Genomic DNA, 19,308 nt, shown 5'->3' with positions numbered 1-19,308 from the left:
TGGAAAGAGATATGAATAATCAAAGTTTGGGCCTTTTATCCGCAATTTTTCATCAGTCCACCAGGTGGCACATGGAATGTCCCAACACATGTATATTATATTGGGTTTGGGATGGGGTATTTCCGGCCTCCGAATATATTGGAAGTGGGATGGTTGTCCAATTGCTGTCAAATATATTGGAAGTGGGATGGTTGTCCAATTGCAATATATTCTGATGGTGTCAAATATATTGGAAGTGGGATGGTTGTCCAATTGTAATATATTCTGATGGTGTCAAATACATTGGAAGAGGGATGGTTGTCCAATGGCAATATATTCTGATGGTGTCAAATATATTGGAAGTGGGATGGTTGTCCTGATGGTGTCTAATATATTGGAAGTGGGATGGTTGTCCAATTGCAATATATTCTGATGGTGTCAAATATATTGGAAGAGGGATGGTTGTCCAATTGCAATATATTCTGATGGTGTCAAATATATTGGAAGTGGGATGGTTGTCCTGATGGTGTCTAATATATTGGAAGTGGGATGGTTGTCCAATTGCAATATATTCTGATGGTGTCAAATATATTGGAAGTGGGATGGTTGTCCAATTCCCATACATCCTGATGGTGTCAAATATATTGGAAGAGGGATGGTTGTCCAATTGCAATATATTCTGATGGTGTCAAATATATTGGAAGTGGGATGGTTGTCCTGATGGTGTCTAATATATTGGAAGTGGGATGGTTGTCCAATTGCAATATATTCTGATGGTGTCAAATATATTGGAAGTGGGATGGTTATCCTGATGGTGTCTAATATATTGGAAGTGGGATGGTTGTCCAATTGCAATATATTCTGATGGTGTCAAATATATTGGAAGTGGGATGGTTGTCCAATTCCCATACATCCTGATGGTGTCAAATATATTGTAAGTGGGATAGTTGTCCAATTCCCCTATATCCTGATGGTGTCAAATATATTGGAAATGAGATGGTTGTCCAATTACCATACATCCTTATGGCTTCAAATATATTGTAAGTGGGATGCTTGTTCAATTACCATATATATTGTGTCAAATATGTTCAAAGTGGGATGGTGTCCCATCACTACATATTGTCATCAGAGCACGTTTTAGGAAAACATAATTGTAATGTCTAAAAATACATTTAGCCATATATCCCATGACTCCCTGATCTCATATCTGTCTTTGGAGTTGTAAAATTCTACTGTCCAAAATCCATATATTTTTTTTTGACTTGAATATATTGGAAGTAGGATTATCAGATCTCAGCTTCAGAACAACATAAGAGGTTTTTACAAACGGGTCTATCTTTGTCTGGGTCTATCTTACTCAGCGTGTGAGTTTGGAGAAGATTGGAGAGAATAAATATTTTCACTCAAAAAAACTAAAAGGGGTCCCCCTATGAGTTGTTTTTAAGTGAAAAAATTTATGTCCTCCAATCATCTCCAAACTCACACCCTGAGTTGATGACACTCAGACTTAGACGAAACTGGTCTTACTTTGAAGATATTTCACTCCTAAGCCAAGATCTGATAATCCAACTTCCAATATATTCCAGTCAAAAACATATATGGGTTTTTGACAGTAGAATTTTACACTTCTAATTACAGAAAAAGGATCAGAGGGACTTGGGCTGTATGGAAACATGTATTTTTTTTAACTATATAAAATGTTTTCCCAAAATGTATAAGTCTTTACTTTAACCATCCCAATTGCAATATATTTGACACAAGTGTTATATATTATATTTAAGCAGTACATTTCTTCGTAGATGTCTTTCAGTAACTGTAAAACATTTATTTTAATTATTTGTAATTTGCTAAGACACATGGAAGACCTTTACATCCCGAGGTAGTGATAGCTTACAACCTGGTCTCACACCTACTTGTGATATAGTCACATATATAGGAGACTGCAATTCATGCTGAAAATATGCGATATGTCACGAATTGCAGATTACTATATCACGAGTAGGTGTGAGACCGGGCTGTAGCTTAACATTACTGGCTGATGTAACTTTGCTAACTGACAAAGCGACACATTTATGTTATGATTAAAACCAATATTTAACAAAAAATATATTCATTAAACACATGAAAAGTGTTGTATTCTAATCAAATGATATTTAAACTCCCGCACGAGTTATGCACAGGGGCCGTGTCTTCATTAATTCAGACTTATTATCCTGGATTTAAGTCCTTTATAGAGTATTTAGTTATTTTTTATAACGTCTCTTCCTTACACATGTAAACAATCGTACACACACAAGAATGCGTGTATTTGTATAACTAAAAATGTGAGTCTGTAAACAAGTTTTAGTCCCCACACCGAGATTATATCCATCTACACACAGACAAAGAGAGAGTCCACCAGTTTCGCTACACTACACTTTGTTTGGGTTTTTATGTACTGTTTCTAATTCTATATTTTTGTTGTGATATCAGTTATAATTGAATATGTATTTTGTCTCGTTCACCAGTGATATTTTTCAGTTACTGTAGTTAAAACAGCATTTAACTAATCCATACGGGCCTACTTACATATTCATGATTGGATTTACATCACACACTGTAGCTGACACGAAACATAAATCCTTTGTGAACGTAGTCCCTACGTTTCATCTGAATTATTCATAACATAGTGAGCGAAGCACTGACCTATGGCTACGTTGAGCCCTACGTGAGCAGTGTGAAGACAGCAATATTAGTAAGCTGATCCCCATAGCAACTGGAAGTTAATTTTTCACAATAAAAAACCTCTGGTGTTTAGTACCTTAAAATTTGTAAACATGCATATTATTATATAACTTCATTCATAACATGCTCTAAAGCTTTTCATAATTGTATATCAAACAAACATCACTATTCTCTCACACTATGTGTGTGACACATACTGAGATTTGACATTGATAAATTATGTGCATTCTTTTAATAGCATACTGCTAAACAATACAGTGTCAATACAAACCCATGGTGAAATTAACTTTCCAGATCCTCCTCTTTCTGTAAACGTATTGTATGTTTAACGATACATTAAGTTACTCATGTTTTATTTAATTATGTGTATCTACTTCTATATATAAATTAAGAGAGGATAAATCTCCTTCAAAATGAAATTGAACAAAAAATTCTGAATTAAAAAAGGGCTTTTTCAGCAGTTCAGTGGTGGTTGAAGTGAGGGGTTTATATATATATATATATATATATATATATATATATATATATGTGTGTGTGTGTGTGTGTGTGTGTGTGTGCTTTTAAACGTATTTATATATGTATAATGTTAATACAAAATCTCATAAAAAACATGGTCAAATCCAATACGCTTAGAGACCAACGACATTCCTTACACCTGGACCCCCATGACTACTGACGAAGAACACTCAGAAAAGTGACACTGAGCCTGCTGTGGGCCAACGCTGTTTTCTGACTGTGACTCTGAGCCGAGTGTAGTCAATTCACAAAAAACATTATAAGAACGCAGTACCAAAGCATGGCTCAATTTTGCATGTAGGTATTTGAGTATACACTAAGTAGGCTACAAGCTTATTGTTTTTAGTCCAATACACTTTATAAACTTGAATTCCTCTGTTTTTTTTTCATTTGTTTTAAATTATGCTCTAAACGTGTTGGATTCTCCGTGTTGACACGTAGCGTATAATTTCGTGTTAACACGTTAAGGTATTGACGCGTTATGAACGTGTTAACACGTTAAGTTTGTGTATTTCGTGAATCATGATGCTTTACTGCCACCAACTGGTGTATGGCGTTATTGCTGAAACAACATAAAGCCTTAACTTACCAAATAACGGAAACAATTCCAGTGTTTAATGTTCTGAACAATGTTTATGAGATTTTGTATAAACATTATACAAACATAATATTTATATAAACATAAATACGTTTAAAAGCGCACACAAACATAGATATATATACCCCTCACTTCAACCACCACTGAATTTACTGCTGAAAAAAGCCCTTTTTTAATTCAGATTTTTTTGTTCAATATAATTTTGAAGGAGATTTATCCTATCTTAACATATATAAGTATGTGGCCACAAATGGGTCCACAATTCCATTTAGACCTAACAGGTGGTGGTGGGGTCTTAGTTCCGAAAAGCCATTTAGTGGACAAAATAGCAGTTGCTTACCTCTTCGTAGTACCACACCATCCCAATCCACATATATGATACGCCGCTTGGTGGACCTTATCGGCCTAGCGCGCGGCGCCCCCTAGACGATTTACTTTGCAGAGCCCGGGGTCGGGTCCTGGGCACACGTGGTGAGAGCTAAAAATCCTCAAAGTTTGGGCCTTTTACCCGCACTTTTGCATCAATCCACCAGGTGGCTCCCGGAACGTCCCGATTCCAATATATTCCATTACAGGCAAATATATTGGGATTGGGATGGCGTATATATTTATCATTCGTTGAAGTGTTTTGTAATGTTTTTAATACTTTTAACATGCCCAACATCCATAGACATTAACATTTTTAAAGTGTTGGCTACTTTGATAAGGCAACACAAACGTCCTTTCACAAAGTTTCCAACTATCTTTGATATATTTATAATGCCAGTAAACCGACAAACACGTAACCACAGTGAGCCAGCCTGCCCTTCTGAAACTCTTGTCCGAACGCCTTACTTTCAAATTTTCAAGTTAGCTAATGTTACTGCTGCATTACTTAAGGTGGAAGCGAAAAATTTAAAAGCTTCTGAGCGAACACCAGTCAGAATGTCAACACTAGAACTATCAGGATTTTCATATACCCCTTTTTTCTACCAGAGGCTGCCAAATGGCAGTGCTGGGGTAATTTGCAACCCATTAGGCCACATTTTGTTATGTACATTAAGCCACTACTAGGTGCTAAAACGGGGGGATGGGTGATAGTGTGAACTGTGTTGACTGACAAAGCTCTGAGAGTCACAGCAGGCACAGACTTTCAGGAGTTTAGTTTAGGGCAACAGTCTCAACAAATAAAAAATATTTTGGTACTTTGGCAGTTTTCTCAGCTGCTGATAATTATTATTATAATCTTTCAAAAATATAATGAAATAATACTTGTTTATTTAGAATACACACAATAAAGAATTATTTAAGCTTTTTAGTTTATATTTGTTGATCTAATGCAGTATTATTTGATGTGAAACCTACAAAAACCTTGAGAAATATAAATAAAAAATTCAGTTAAGTAAAAATTGCTCAAAAATAGTATTTAAGTTTAATTTGAGTCATATTTACTTGTCAAGAAAAACACTTTGCCAATGGGGTGAGATATTTTGACTTAAAACAAGAAAAAATGTCCTGATAATATTCTTTTACTTGGGTTTTTAAATGTTTAAGTAAAAATGTCCTTTTTACAAGTAGCTGAGGGTTGTTTTTTGTATAAATTTATGTAAAAATATCTTTACCTATTGGCAGTTTTTCAAAAGACAAAAACTACTTAAAATAAGGTTACAACATATCAGAGCTATTTTGACTAATCAATATGCCACTTTTTGCACTGTGAAAACAATCCTACATTAGTACAAAGGAGGCAGTTTTTCAAAAGGCAAATTTACTTAAAATCTGAACTTTAGCTATTTTGACAAATCATCAGTGAGAAAACAATCCAAAATTAGTACAAAGGAGGCAGACTTGAGGTGTTTTGGAATTATAGTTCAAATAATGTCTTTGTGTGAGTTTTAGAGAAAGATGACTGCAGACACTGGAAAACTTGTTAATAAAGTGCATAAACTTTATATAATAAACTGCACCAAAGTAAATAGCCTATCTGGCTACATGCTGAGTGAAATAAAATAGAATAAACCTTTCTCACTATAGTACAATATTACAAATATACACGATGGAGGTAACTGAGATGGGTGTGTCAGTGTCAGTCAGGGTGTGTATTCCCTGCCACATACGCCAAGGGTCAGAGGAGGTAAAGTGCTCCTCAATCCAGAGTTTGTAGCAGTGCTTGGCTATAGCTATTAGTCTCTTCATATTGCCAGGAACTCCAGTGGGCGGTACAAAGGACGCTCGTACCCTGAGCGCTTCTATGCTGAGGGATGCCATGGTAAGAAATCTCAGACCACCAGTCTTGTTTTTTGCCCTTCTTTTGTACGCATTAGGTTTTTCCATTTATGTGCATCTGCTTTTGTTTTTTTTGTGAATCAGGACCGGCGTTTGTAGCAGTGCTTGGCTATAGCTATTCCTCTCCTCAGGTTAGCTCTGACCAAGCTGTATGCTTCCCTGCATCCTGATCTGAAGGCAGCATCTCTGGCTTTGAGCAGAGTGCGAACCTCTCTGTTCATCCAGGGCTTCTGATTAGGGAATGTTAATTATTATGGCAAACTTAAAATTAATGATTAAGTATCACCAGGAAGAAAGATCGACGCTCAAAGAATTCTTTGAGGAGAAGAGAGGAATAAGACAGACAGTCAAAGATTCTCTCTTATCTCTTGAATTTATTGAACAAATCCAAGCCATATATAGGACCCCAGTCACGTACACCATTATTAGATCATGTCTCGTTCCATCAACCCAAACATTCCCTTATTGGTGCCTCGTCATCTCCCTTTTATCTCCGTCCTCTTCGTATTGCCAGGAACTCCAGTGGGCGGTACAAGGACACTTGTACAAGCGCTTCTATGCTAAGGAATGTCATGTTAAGAAATCTTGGACCCTCGTCAACGTCAGAGAGGATCCCAGGCATGTCGCACCCCTTCTGCATAGGAGGTTATTTCGGGCGGGCCGAGCACAACGTGGGCATGGGCGTTTCCATCAGAGCGGTGACTCTGAAATCTCTTCTGGTAAGATTTCCTAAATTTTCTATGTTTGTTTGCTGGTTATAGCTGTTGTGATTTTGGAAGAGACACACTGCAAAAAGTACAATCTTGAAGTTAAAATTGCTCAAGAATATTATTCTATTTTAATTTGAGTAATTTTGACTTGTATTTTGACTTAAAACAAGACAAAATGTCCTGATACGATTCTTTTACTTTGGGTTTTAAAAAGTTTAAGTAAAAATGTCTTTTTTTACAACTAGCTGAGGGTTGTTTTTTTGTATAAATTTATTAAAAAATATCTTTACCTATTGGCAGTTTTTCAAAAGACAAAAACTACTTAAAATAAGGTTACAAAATATCAGAGCTATTTTGACTAATCAATATGCCACTTTTTGCACTGTGAAAACAATCCTACATTAGCACAAAGGAGGCATACTTCAGATGTTTTGGAATTATAATTCAAATACCATGTTTGTGTCAATTTCACATTATTTGAACCTTTCACTAATCAATTCTCAAACATATGGTCCTGTAGATGAGGAGACTTCACCACCTCCAGGAAAGAGAGGTCGCATGGAGACACACGGGTGGCTGACAGAGACGGCAAAAGATGGCACAGTGTGGCATGAAGCACATAGTTTATATTTCTGTAAAGTTTACATTTCTATTCATGAATACTTTTGTTAACATATTGTTGCATGCTTATTTAATCTTTCATTACTTCCTTTATTACTATTTCATTGTACAGGGAAACCAAGCAAAATGTTTCTTTCCTGTTCATATACCAATAAAACTACCTTGAATCTAAATGTCTGGTAATGTTGACTTTTTTTGTGGGTGGGGGTTCACCAACTTGCTGCAGAGAAGAGTGTGGAGTGCAGTAGAGTGTCTCCTTTCAAATGTAAAGGCCTCATTTACATAACACTGGAGGTGAGAAGAGCTGTTCACACCTGCCAAATGGCAGTTCTTTGGGATTTAAAGGTATAATTGCCAAATGGCAGCGGTTTGGTAGTTCTAGTGTTAAACAATACACCTGCATATAGTCAGCACAAAAAGATTGCTCACACATTAAAATCATGCCCAAGATAATGGAACAATGACGTTCAGAAGTAAGTTATAATCCAGCGTCAGGTAATTTAATGTGGAAGCGAAGAGTTGCAATACAACATTGAGCTTCTGGGCAACCTCAATGTTAAGAAATTAAAATTATACAAGCACATACAGGTGCTGGTCATAAAATTTGAATGTATGCAAGACATGGGTGTCAGCTGTCATGTTCCTTATGCCAAGCCACTCTTGAACAAGAGACAGCGTCAGGAAAAAGGACTGGACTGCTCCCGAGTGGTCCAAAGTTATGTTCCCTGATTAAAATAAATTAGATGAGATTAGATTCAACTTTATTGTCATTGTGCAGAGTACAAGTACAGGGCCAATGGAATGTAGTTAGCATCTAACCAGAAGTGCAATATATAACATTATTTACATAATTTACATAAAGTGCAGTAGTGATATGACATTGTGATTATGGAAGTTAAAGTAACCATATATACATATTGAAATATAAAATATGTAAGCAAAGTAACATTGTGTAGGTGATGAATTATGTACTGAAGGATGAATGAAATACAGCTTTACAGAAGGTGCAGTGAAATGATTGTGCAAGATTTATTTAAAGTGCCTGAATAGTGTTCATCCGGATAACAGCCTCAGGAAAAAAAAACTTTTACGAAACCTGTTAGTGCGGGAAAAGAGGCTCCTGTAACGTCTGCCAGATGGTAAAAGGCTGAAAAGTCCATGATTTGGGTGTGTGACGTCCTTGACGATATTTCTTGCCCTGCCCAGGCAGCGTTTATGGTAGATGTCCTCGAAGGAACTTGAAACTGGACACCTGATCCACTGCAGTTCCGTTGATGTGAATGGGGGCGTGAGCTTGGTTCCTAGTCCGTCTGAGGTCCATGATGATCTCCTTTGTTTTGAGCGTGTTTAGTACCAGGTTATTCTTTTGGCACCACAAGGACAGATGCTGTACTTCATCCCGGTAGGGCGTTTCATTATTGTCTGTAATCAAGCCTATCACCATGGTGTCATCTGCGAATTTGACTACGGTGTTTGAACCATAGGCAGGTACACAGTCATGGGTGAAGAGAGAGTACAGAATCGGGCTAAGAACACAACCTTGTGAAACGCCAGTGTTCAAGGTGATGGTTGATGAATGAAGGTTGCCTAATCTAACAGATTGGGGTCTGTTAGACAGGAAGTCTAAAATCCAGTGGCAGAGTGATGTGCTGATACCCAGAGGGTGGAGTTTGGATATCAGCATAGGCGGAATCACTGTGTTGAATGCAGAACTAAAATCGAGGAACAGCATTCTCACCTATGAGTTTTGACAGTCCAGGTGGGTTAGTGCAGTGCTGTTGAGATAGCGTCCTCTGTGGATCTGTTGCTATGATAAGCAAACTGGTGTGGGTCCAGCGTAGCAGGCAGGCAGGATTTCAAGTGAGAAAGAACTAGTCTTTTAAAGCACTTGGAAAATATTGGGGTGAGTGCTACAGGTCAAAATTCATTAAAGTCTGAAGCAGTAGAATGCTTAGGCACAGGCACAAGGATGGCTGATTTAAAGATAGAAGGTACAGCTGCCTGGGCAAGCGAAACATTAAAGATGTGAGCAAAGACACCCGCAAGTTCCACAGCACAAGCTCTTAGCACACGGCCAGGTACACCACCAGGGCCAGTTGCCTTCCGTGCATTCACTCTGCTCAGCATGCGACTGACGTCCGAATTGGAAAGTACAAGTGGGTTGTTGTCGGTGGAGGATCGTTTATTGAAGATATCAATATCATCTGGTCGAAACGAGCGTAGAAGTTGTTCAGCTCATCAGGGAGTGAAGCACTGTTGGTAGATGGAACAAAGCTAGTTGGTTTATAGTCAGTCAGGGTGTGTATTCCCTGCCACATACGCCGAGGGTCAGAGGAGGTAAAGTGCTCCTCAATCCAGAGTTTGTAGCAGTGCTTGGCTATAGCTGTTAGTCTCTTCATATTGCCAGGAACTCCAGTGGGCGGTACAAAGGACGCTTGTACCCTGAGCGCTTCTATGCTGAGGGATGCCATGCCAAGAAATCTCGGACCACCAGTCTTGTTTTTTGCCCTTATTTTGTATGCATTAGGTTTCTCCATTTATGTGCATCTGCTTTTCTTTTTTCTGTAAATCAGGACCGGCGTTTGTAGCAGTGCTTGGCTATAGCTATTCCTCTCCTCAGGTTAGCTCTGGCCAAGCTGTATGCTTCCCGGCGTCCTGATCTGAAGGCAGCATCTCTGGCTTTGAGCAATGTGCGAACCTCTCTGTTTATCCAGGGCATTTGAATAGGGAATGTTAATTGTTATGGCAAACTTAAATTTAATGATTAAGTATCACCAGGAAGAAAGATCGATGCTCAAAGAATTCTTTGAGGAGAAGACAGGAATAAGACAGACAGTCAAAGTCAGTCCACACAGTTGTTGATGTGTTTCAGGACAGAGTTAGTGTAGGTGTCCAAGTGGATGTGTGAGCCTGTGGAGGCTCGGGCAGCATACTCACTCCATGTGAGCCTGTGGAGGCTCGGGCAGCATACTCACTCCAGTCGGTGTGCTGGAACTGTTGCTGAAGGAAGGAGTCAGCCCCATCCATCCAGAACTTTACAGTTCTGGTTGAAGGCTTAATCCTCTGCATGACTGGAGTGTATTTGGGAAGCAGGAACAAAGAAAGATGATCGGAAAGTCCAAGATGGGGGAGGGGTGTTGTTTTGAAGCTGGTTAAAGTCGAACCGATGCTGAATCCGGTGTTTGTGCAGTGAATGTTAATTTCAAAAAGTGTCTGTCTGTCGTAACTGTAGTTCGCAAGAGTTATTTGCGCAAGAAAACTGGAGATAGCTAAGTACAGAAGTATAACATCACTAAAACCGGTAAGACGCTGAGCCTCGCAGTGTGATCGCGATGCCATCTTGGTCCTGGGAGACCAAGGACCATTTCCTATGGATATCAAGGTCCCAGAATCTGGAGGAAGAGAGGAGAGGCACGGAATCCACATTGCTCGAGGTACCCTGCAAAGTTTCCACAGTAAGTGGCGGTTTGGGGTCCCATGTCATCTGCTGGTGTGGGTCCACTGTATTTTCTGAGGTCCAAGGTCAACGCAGCCGCCTACCAGGGAGATTTAGATTACTTTATGCTTCCTTATGCTTCCAAGCGGGGTGGGTTAGTGCAGTGTGTAGTGCTGTTGAGAGCGAAGACACCCGCAAGTTCCACAGCACAAGCTCTTAGTACACGGCCAGGTACACCACCAGGGCCAGCTGCCTTCCGTGCATTCACTCTGCTCAGCATGCGACTGACGTCCGAAGTGGAAAGTACAAGTGGGTTGTCGTCGGTGGAGGATCGTTTATTGAAGAAATCAATATCATCTGGTCGAAACGAGTGTAAAAGTTGTTCAGCTCATCAGGGAGTGAAGCACTGTTGGTAGATGGAACAAAGCTAGTTGGTTTATAGTCAGTCAGGGTGTGTATTCCCTGCCACATATGCCGAGGGTCAGAGGAGGTAAAGTGCTCCTCAATCCGGCGTTTGTAGCAGTGCTTGGCTATAGCTATTAGTCTCTTCATATTGCCAGGAACTCCAGTGGGCGGTACAAAGGACGCTCGTACCCTGAGCGCTTCTATGCTGAGGGATGCCATGGTAAGAAATCTCAGACCACCAGTCTTGTTTTTTGCCCTTCTTTTGTACGCATTAGGTTTTTCCATTTATGTGCATCTGCTTTTGTTTTTTTTTGTGAACCAGGACCGGCGTTTGTAGCAGTGCTTGGCTATAGCTATTCCTCTCCTCAGGTTAGCTCTGACCAAGCTGTATGCTTCCCGGCGTCCTGATCTGAAGGCAGCATCTCTGGCTTTGAGCAGAGTGCGAACTTGTCTGTTCATCCAGGGCTTCTGATTAGGGAATGTTAATTATTATGGCAAACTTAAAATTAATGATTAAGTATCACCAGGAAGGAAGATCGACGCTCAAAGAATTCTTTGAGGAGAAGAGAGGAATAAGACAGACAGTCAAAGATTGCGTGAATCCGGTATTTGTGCAGTGAATGTTAATTTCCAAAAGTGTCTGTCTCTCGTAGCTGTAGTTCGCAAGAGTTATTTGTGCAAGAAAACTGGAGATAGCTAAGTACAGAAGTATAACATCACTAAAACTGGTAAGATGCTGAGCCTCGCAGTGTGATCGCGATGCCATCTTGGTCCTGGAAGACCAAGGACCATTTCCTATAGAAATCAAGGTCCCAGAATCTGGAGGAAGAGAGGAGAGGCACGGAATCCACATTGTTCGAGGTACCCTGTAAAGTTTCCACAGTCAGTGGCGGTTTGGTGTCCCATGTCATCTGCTGGTGTGGGTCCACTTTATGTTCTGAGGTCCAAGGTCAACGCAGCCGCCTACCAGGGAGATTTAGATTACTTTATGCTTCCTTATGCTTCCAAGCGAGGTGGGTTAGTGCAGTGTGTAGTGCTGTTGAGATAGCGTCCTCGGTGGATCTGTTGCTACGATAAGCATAGTGGTGTGGGTCCAGCCTAGCAGGCAGGCAGGCAGGATTTCAAGTGAGAAAGAATTAGTCTTTTAAAGCACTTGGAAATTATTGGGGTGAGTGCTACAGGTCAAAAGTCATTAAAGTCTGAAGCAGTAGAATGCTTAGGCACAGGCACAACGATGGCTGATTTAAAGATAGATGGTACAGCTGCCTGAGCAAGCGAAACATTAAAGATGTGAGTGAAGACACCCGCAAGTTCCATAGCAAAGCTCTTAGCACAATTTACAATTTACAAAGCTCTTAGCAAAAACTAATTTACAAAGCTCTTAGCACACGGCCAGGTACACCATCAGGGCCAGCTGCCTTCCGTGCATTCACTCTGCTCAGCATGCGACTGACGTCCGAAGTGGAAAGTACAAGCTGCACAAATCAGTCAGAGAGAGCGGGCAGCACGCACAAAACACTCAGAGAGAGCGCGCAGTTTGCACAAAACACTCAGAGAGCACGCAGTTTGCACAAAACACTCAGAGAGAGCGCGCAGATTGCACAAAACACTCAGCGAGAGCGCGCAGCATGCACAAAACCCTCAGCCAGAGCGCGCAGCATGCACAAAACCCTCAGCGAGAGCGCGCAGCACGCACAAAACCCTCAGCGAGAGCGCGCAGTTTGCACAAAACACACAGAGAGCGCAAAGCTCGCAAAAAAACCTCAGAGAGAGCGCGCAGTTCGCACAAAACACACAGAGAGATCGCAAAGCTCACAAAAAAAACTAAAGAGAGATCGCGCAGTTTGCACAAAACACTCAGAGAGAGCGCAAAGCTCGCAAAAAAAAAACCTGAGAGAGCGTGCAGCGCGCACAAAACATTCAGCGAGAGCGCGCAGTTTGCACAAAACATTCAGCGAGAGCGCGCAGTTTGCACAAAACACACAGAGAGAGCGCGCAGCACGCACAAAACCCTCAGAGAGATCGCAAAGCTCGCAAAAAAAAAACCTGAGAGATCGCGCAGCCCGCACAAAATTTCTGTTGAAGCCATAGCATAACTCAATGGTGAGTCAAAAGCGGCAGAGGTTACTTTTTTTTAAAAAACCGTGACCCAGGCAAAGCTCCATATTTGTAACGGCAAATGCAAAGCTGGTTAAGGCATAACTTTGTTGGGGTTAACCTTTTGTCTGAAGTGTCTTACATAACTTCAAGTCTTGTGTGAATGTGTTCACCGGAAAAATACTCCAACAGCGCTCCGTATAACATGGATAAAACAATTATTTACAACACATACCAAGTCGACGTTAACAGAGCACGTTTAATAAATAATATAGAAGACACGGGTTAGCCTTTTTTTTTGTAAGCACAGGGCTGACATTTTATGAAACACACTTTACCTTGTGTGAGCACTATATCTACAATGTTTGAATCCATTTTTAAAAAAAATGTTCTTCTTTTTTGCAGCTTGAACACAACTAAATCAGATGCAGTGGGCATGTAAATTTTGCAAATTTGTGTATGAAAGAAAGGGCAACTGCTTAGACATTACAGATACAGAAACATGGTGGTTACAGCCACCAGTGAAACGCATGTTGGAGCGCTGGCCAGCCCTTTTCAGAAAGCAGCAGGTATGGTAACAAATATGTAATTTATGTAAAATAAAACATACAATCATATTAACATGAACATATTACTTCTACAAGAGTAAATGTATTTTAATTTGTGTAATCTGTTAATGTGGTACAAATCGAATTATGGCTCTATGTGTGCTGTGTTTTTCCTAAAGGTTTTTGCTGAGTTCACAAGGGTGGCAAGTAAAGATCTTGAACAAGACTTTTTTGAGGCCTTGGACCGTCACACCCCACGATTCCTTGAGATCTTTAAATCCAGGAAAGGAATTATTGGCAGTACACTTGCAGACATTGTTGCCCAAGTTGAAATTAAGGTAAGGAATCTTTTTATTACAATTTGGAATGTTACTTATATAAGAGTGATCCAGTCACCTCCTTAATGGAACACTAGATAATATTTTTTACCTTAATTTTTTAGCTTAATTACAGCTTCAAAATCATTGTGATGCTCCACTGATCTTAGCTAGTGTTCCTTTAAGGTTGGTTAGTTTTCCTGTAGACTTGTCATTATCAACTAATTCCAAACATGAGAACCAACATTTATTTGCCATGGAGCTGCACTATTTCCCGAAAACTATTAAAGACAAATCAGTTATTTTTGTGCTGTGTAATGTTTCTTCATTTTTAATAGTCTTTCTAAAACCAGGGAGCCCAAAGACAGACAAGTTAAACAAAACAGCACAAACACCCAATAATATTTTTTTTAGCAGATGAATCCTGTTTTAATGGGATGGTAACATATATTATAGAACACAGACACCTATGTGTTTTAACTTATAATTTATCACACATTTTTCTCATGTTTATTTTTAGATATTTTGGTTTGTTTTTTCTTAACTTGTAGATCCAGGATATTACAGCAATGTGGACTGCTGTCCTTCGTTGTCTTCCAGGTTTATCTTGGAGATTAGGCAGGGAGTACTTCAAGGTCTGTTTTGTAAGTATTACATCAAATTGTATAATTAAAATTTACTTAGTGAAGACATGAAGGTTTTGCAATAATATATTTTTTTCATTATATTTACCTTTTGTCTGCAGGATTCAGATACCATCACAGATTTCATTCAGGTTCCTGATGGGTTATTGACTGTTATACCTGAAGACAGCCAGCAACCAGGTCCAAATGCCATACACTTTGAGCCATCTAGCATTAATATCATACTGGAAGGTAACATTATGGAGAACATTGAAAACCATGCTCAAGCTATTTGCCTGACATTTGAACTACTATACAACCTTCATTTGGACTATCCCAAAAGACTGGAGAACACATTTGACTTGCTAAACCTGGGAGTAGGCAATCTGAGCCCAAAATAATTTAAGGGATTTCTAAGTTTCGATGGACCCAGCTTTACCCTCTTATTGATGTTAGGCTCTCATTTATATGGTTTGCACTTGCAAAATGTTCTTGTGTTGTTCATAATGTGTCAAAGCACTTAAATTTATTGTGCAAAACTTTAGCTTGGTTAAGTGCATTAAACATTATTGTACATTTTTGTTTATTACACAGACTGTGCCATTTGAGTCATTCAAGAATAAAGATTACTGGAGGTTTTCTTTTAAAAAATATTTTTAATTGACTTAAATGTGGAATTAATTTTATTTTTGGGTAACTTTATGTATTTAGATAGGCTGATGTGCTCTGTGATGTAATGGAATTTGATTAAAATAAACCAAAAGTACTACTGAATAATAATTCTTTGTTGTGCTTACTTTATTTTTCTAAGGCAATCGGTTTCCTAAATTCTATTAAGTAAACAGGACTCTTGTGGAATTATGTTAACTTGGGTAACATAAGTTGGCAGTACTTAAAAATGGCAACTTACATCTATGTACTACTTAATGTCATGGGGCGACTGAAGTTAAAAAGGCTGCTATGATGGCAGATACTTACGAATTTACCCATAAGGAGTCGAGAGTGAAAGAGAGATCAGTGGTTGGAGAAAGGCTAATATAGAGGTTAAATCAGCAGAGACTAAAAGTCATAGGGAAGGGCCATCTGGCTCTAAACCTCATACTCAACTTCAAAAACCTGTAAATTCTACTCCCTCGGGAGAAATAATCTGCCATTATTGTAGAAAACCTGGCCATATAAAATCAGGTTGTCCAGTTCTGCAGAAGTGCAGACGTGGGTCTTATACTGACTCTTCAAAATCTGTGGCATTGGTAGTTGGTTCAGAGAGGACTATTAATTGTGTGGATCCTGAGTCTGAAATAACCCCCTCTCTGTATGATGGGTTTGTCTCCTGCTGTACAGTGTCCATTGGTTCTGGGGAGCCAGAAACCAAAATTAAAATTTTCAGGGACACTGGTGCAGTTCAGTCCTTGTTGTTACAAGGGGTTCGTGATTAGCCAGTTTCAATGACTCTTCAGTGTTGCTTCAAGGTGTGGGAAGTTTGTTTGGTGCCATGCCATTGCATAAAGTGTACCGTGTCATACTCCATGGAGTGTGCAGAATTCAAAGCTGCATAAGCCTCCCGAGCTTTCCCCTACAGGACACTCTGAACCAAAACGGTCCAACAATTTTCCAGCCAAGCTAATTCCGTGGCTATATTCTCAAAGGCATCAAAAAACACATCTACCTCGTCTTCCTGAAATTTTGGCATTAGATGTAGACATTTGGATACATCAAACCGAGTCTCATGTCTGCGCTGTTGTTGACTCTCCATCTGCGAGAGTTTAACCTTCTCCAACTCAATCTTAGCTAACTCCAGCTCCCTCAAACTATCCTTCTCCTTCTCTCGCCTACTCCTCTCTGCTTGTTCCCTAGCCAATCTTGCCTCAATGACGGAGTCACTCAAACCTAGGGACTGAACAAGGATCTACTATCTTAATTTTATTCAACTCTGAATCTACCTCAATCTCATAATATTCAGCAAGCTGGAGCAACTGAGGCTTCTTTAATTTTATCCAGTCCGATGTCTGCAGATGGGCTTGGATAAAACTTTCCGGATCAAACTGAGACATTTTTGGGAAAACATTTTTAAAATACCAAAAGCCCCCCAGCCGAAATGAGGACAGACCAGAGACCCCTGACTCTAAGGCTACTAAAATTCAAACACCAAGAGGTAACCTATATTCCCCTATTGGCCTAAAATCCCTAAGTACCACCAAAGTATGACTACAAAACTAAAAGTACTTGACAATTTTGGCCACCTTACCTCAAGTCCTCTCATAGGACTTCTGAAAGAACACATACAACTCAAGAAGCCCCAAGTAGGCCACAATTTCCAACAGGTATTTTTGAGTCAAATCAACATCACCAAATCAGATTTCCTGAGAACTCAACCAAACATACCCAATTACCAAAGGTCTAGACTGTATACAATCAAGCAACTCTGCAATCCAATACCCACCTTAGCAAACAGCTAACAGCCTTAGCAAACAGCTAATCTCAACAGAGCACAAAACTATCAAGTTACAATCACACAGCCAACAATTAGATCAAAATCAATCCCAGGACAAGCCCCCACTTGCTACGTACCACTAGCCAACCCCTTTTCACCATGAAATCGTCTAAAGGAAAGAAGGGTAACTAGTGTCCCTAGCCTAAAGGCTATGTGTTGCAAGTACCACAATATGAAAATAAGGTGTTGAAAGCTATTGTGATGAAATGAGAACTCGGGAGGGTTCACTCTTCTTACCCAAAGATCCTCGAAGAACCCAAGCGCTAACTCCATGATCGACCAGCCCAAGCATGTAGAGATTATTCAAAAGGGTAGGTAGTAATCTGGAGGTGCAACAGTTTCCAGAGCACTAGAGAAAAATCGGCCCCAAAACTTCCACCATCTTATATATATCCAAAACGACGCTCCGGTATCTGGCCTCCAATACCAGAGGTCCTCCCCTTTAAAGGCTCCACTTCAAGATCTCAAGAAAAGTAAGACCCCCCCCCCCCCCCAGTGGCTGGAGTGTGTATTGTGGGAGTCAAGTGTCTATCCCAGTGCACCTAGTTTAGAAGAATCTATATTCAACACAATTAACTCTATTGAGAGAAAATCCCAGTTACGAAAATAATCACACCCCTGTGTAAGTCAAGGCCTCCTTAATCAACAACATTTTTATTTTGTCAATAAGGTCCATACCACACTTCTGACATATTTCATAAAATATCACCATTTAATATTCTAAACATGTACATAAACAAATGCATACATTTTCAAATGACCTTGCCTTTTCCCCAGAGATATCAAATAGAAATCAGAAGAATATCTATTAAACATACCTGAAAACCTGATTTTGGTGGCCTTAAAAGTACACTTACCCTATAATATAGTGTGATTCATATATCAAAGTATATGATCACATTCTAAAGTTGTCATATTGACAAACAATGATAGAAACATTTTACTTCTCAACCTCAAGTAGACTGTAAGTAATTATTCAAATTTCAAAATTTAACAACCTGGCTATTAGCTCGGACATTACATAATGTGGGTTAAAAGCTAAGTAGAACACTTGCACGCTCCTCTGCTCTTTGGGGCTTGAAAACTCCAGAATCCGATAGCTGCTAATCACAACGTATTAGTTGACTGCACAAACTTCTTGTCACACAGTCCACAGCACCAACTCACGTTTTTCAGAACAAATTCAAAAAAGCCACACCGAATTTCAGCTGTCTAAAATGCTTCATGAAGGCTGTGGTAAATTCAAAGACTGCCCATTACCACTGCTGCAATGCCCATTATCACAAGTGTCTGTGGTGCTGCATCAGCATTCATCCTCCATCAGTTCAACAATTTTTTTCCCCTCGTGTAAGACACCTCTGGGTTGATATCTTATGTGGAAAAAAATAAATAAATACACACACACACACATTATATTTATTAATTATATTCTTATTGAAAGATGATACAGTAAACATATTAAAAATATTTCAGTGCAAATTTTCTGGTTCAACTTACAATGAACACTAATTATACAACTTTGCTATAAAAACTTTATCATGGAGGTAGTTTAGACCACAGTTCTAAAAAAAAAATATCACTCAACACTAAACACACCCTTGTATTTACAGAAACTTTGAAAAAGCTAAACTTTTTAAGAAATATAATTCTGTTTAAAAATTTCTACAAAAAACAATAAACAAATTTCTTAAAATTGTGTTATTTGTGTTTGGTAGATTATTTCCTGGTTGTAACAATGCTTCTGGGCAATAAATCTTATACAGTTGGAAAGCCTGTTAAATGATGCCACATTTACCTTTTAAAGAGGCGCAACCCACATTCTCAGCTCTACTGCTCATCCCACAAATGCATGTTCCTTACAAATGTGGCACCGTTTAAAGGGGGAATTAACAGGCTTTCCAACGGTATGAGATAAACTGCCAAAAAGCATTGTTACAACAAAAAAAACTATCTACCAAACACAAATTTCCTTACTTTT

This window comes from Hoplias malabaricus, chromosome 16, assembly GCF_029633855.1.
Source record: "Hoplias malabaricus isolate fHopMal1 chromosome 16, fHopMal1.hap1, whole genome shotgun sequence".
Taxonomy (NCBI): domain Eukaryota; kingdom Metazoa; phylum Chordata; class Actinopteri; order Characiformes; family Erythrinidae; genus Hoplias; species Hoplias malabaricus.
This window is presented reverse-complemented; position numbering follows the sequence as displayed.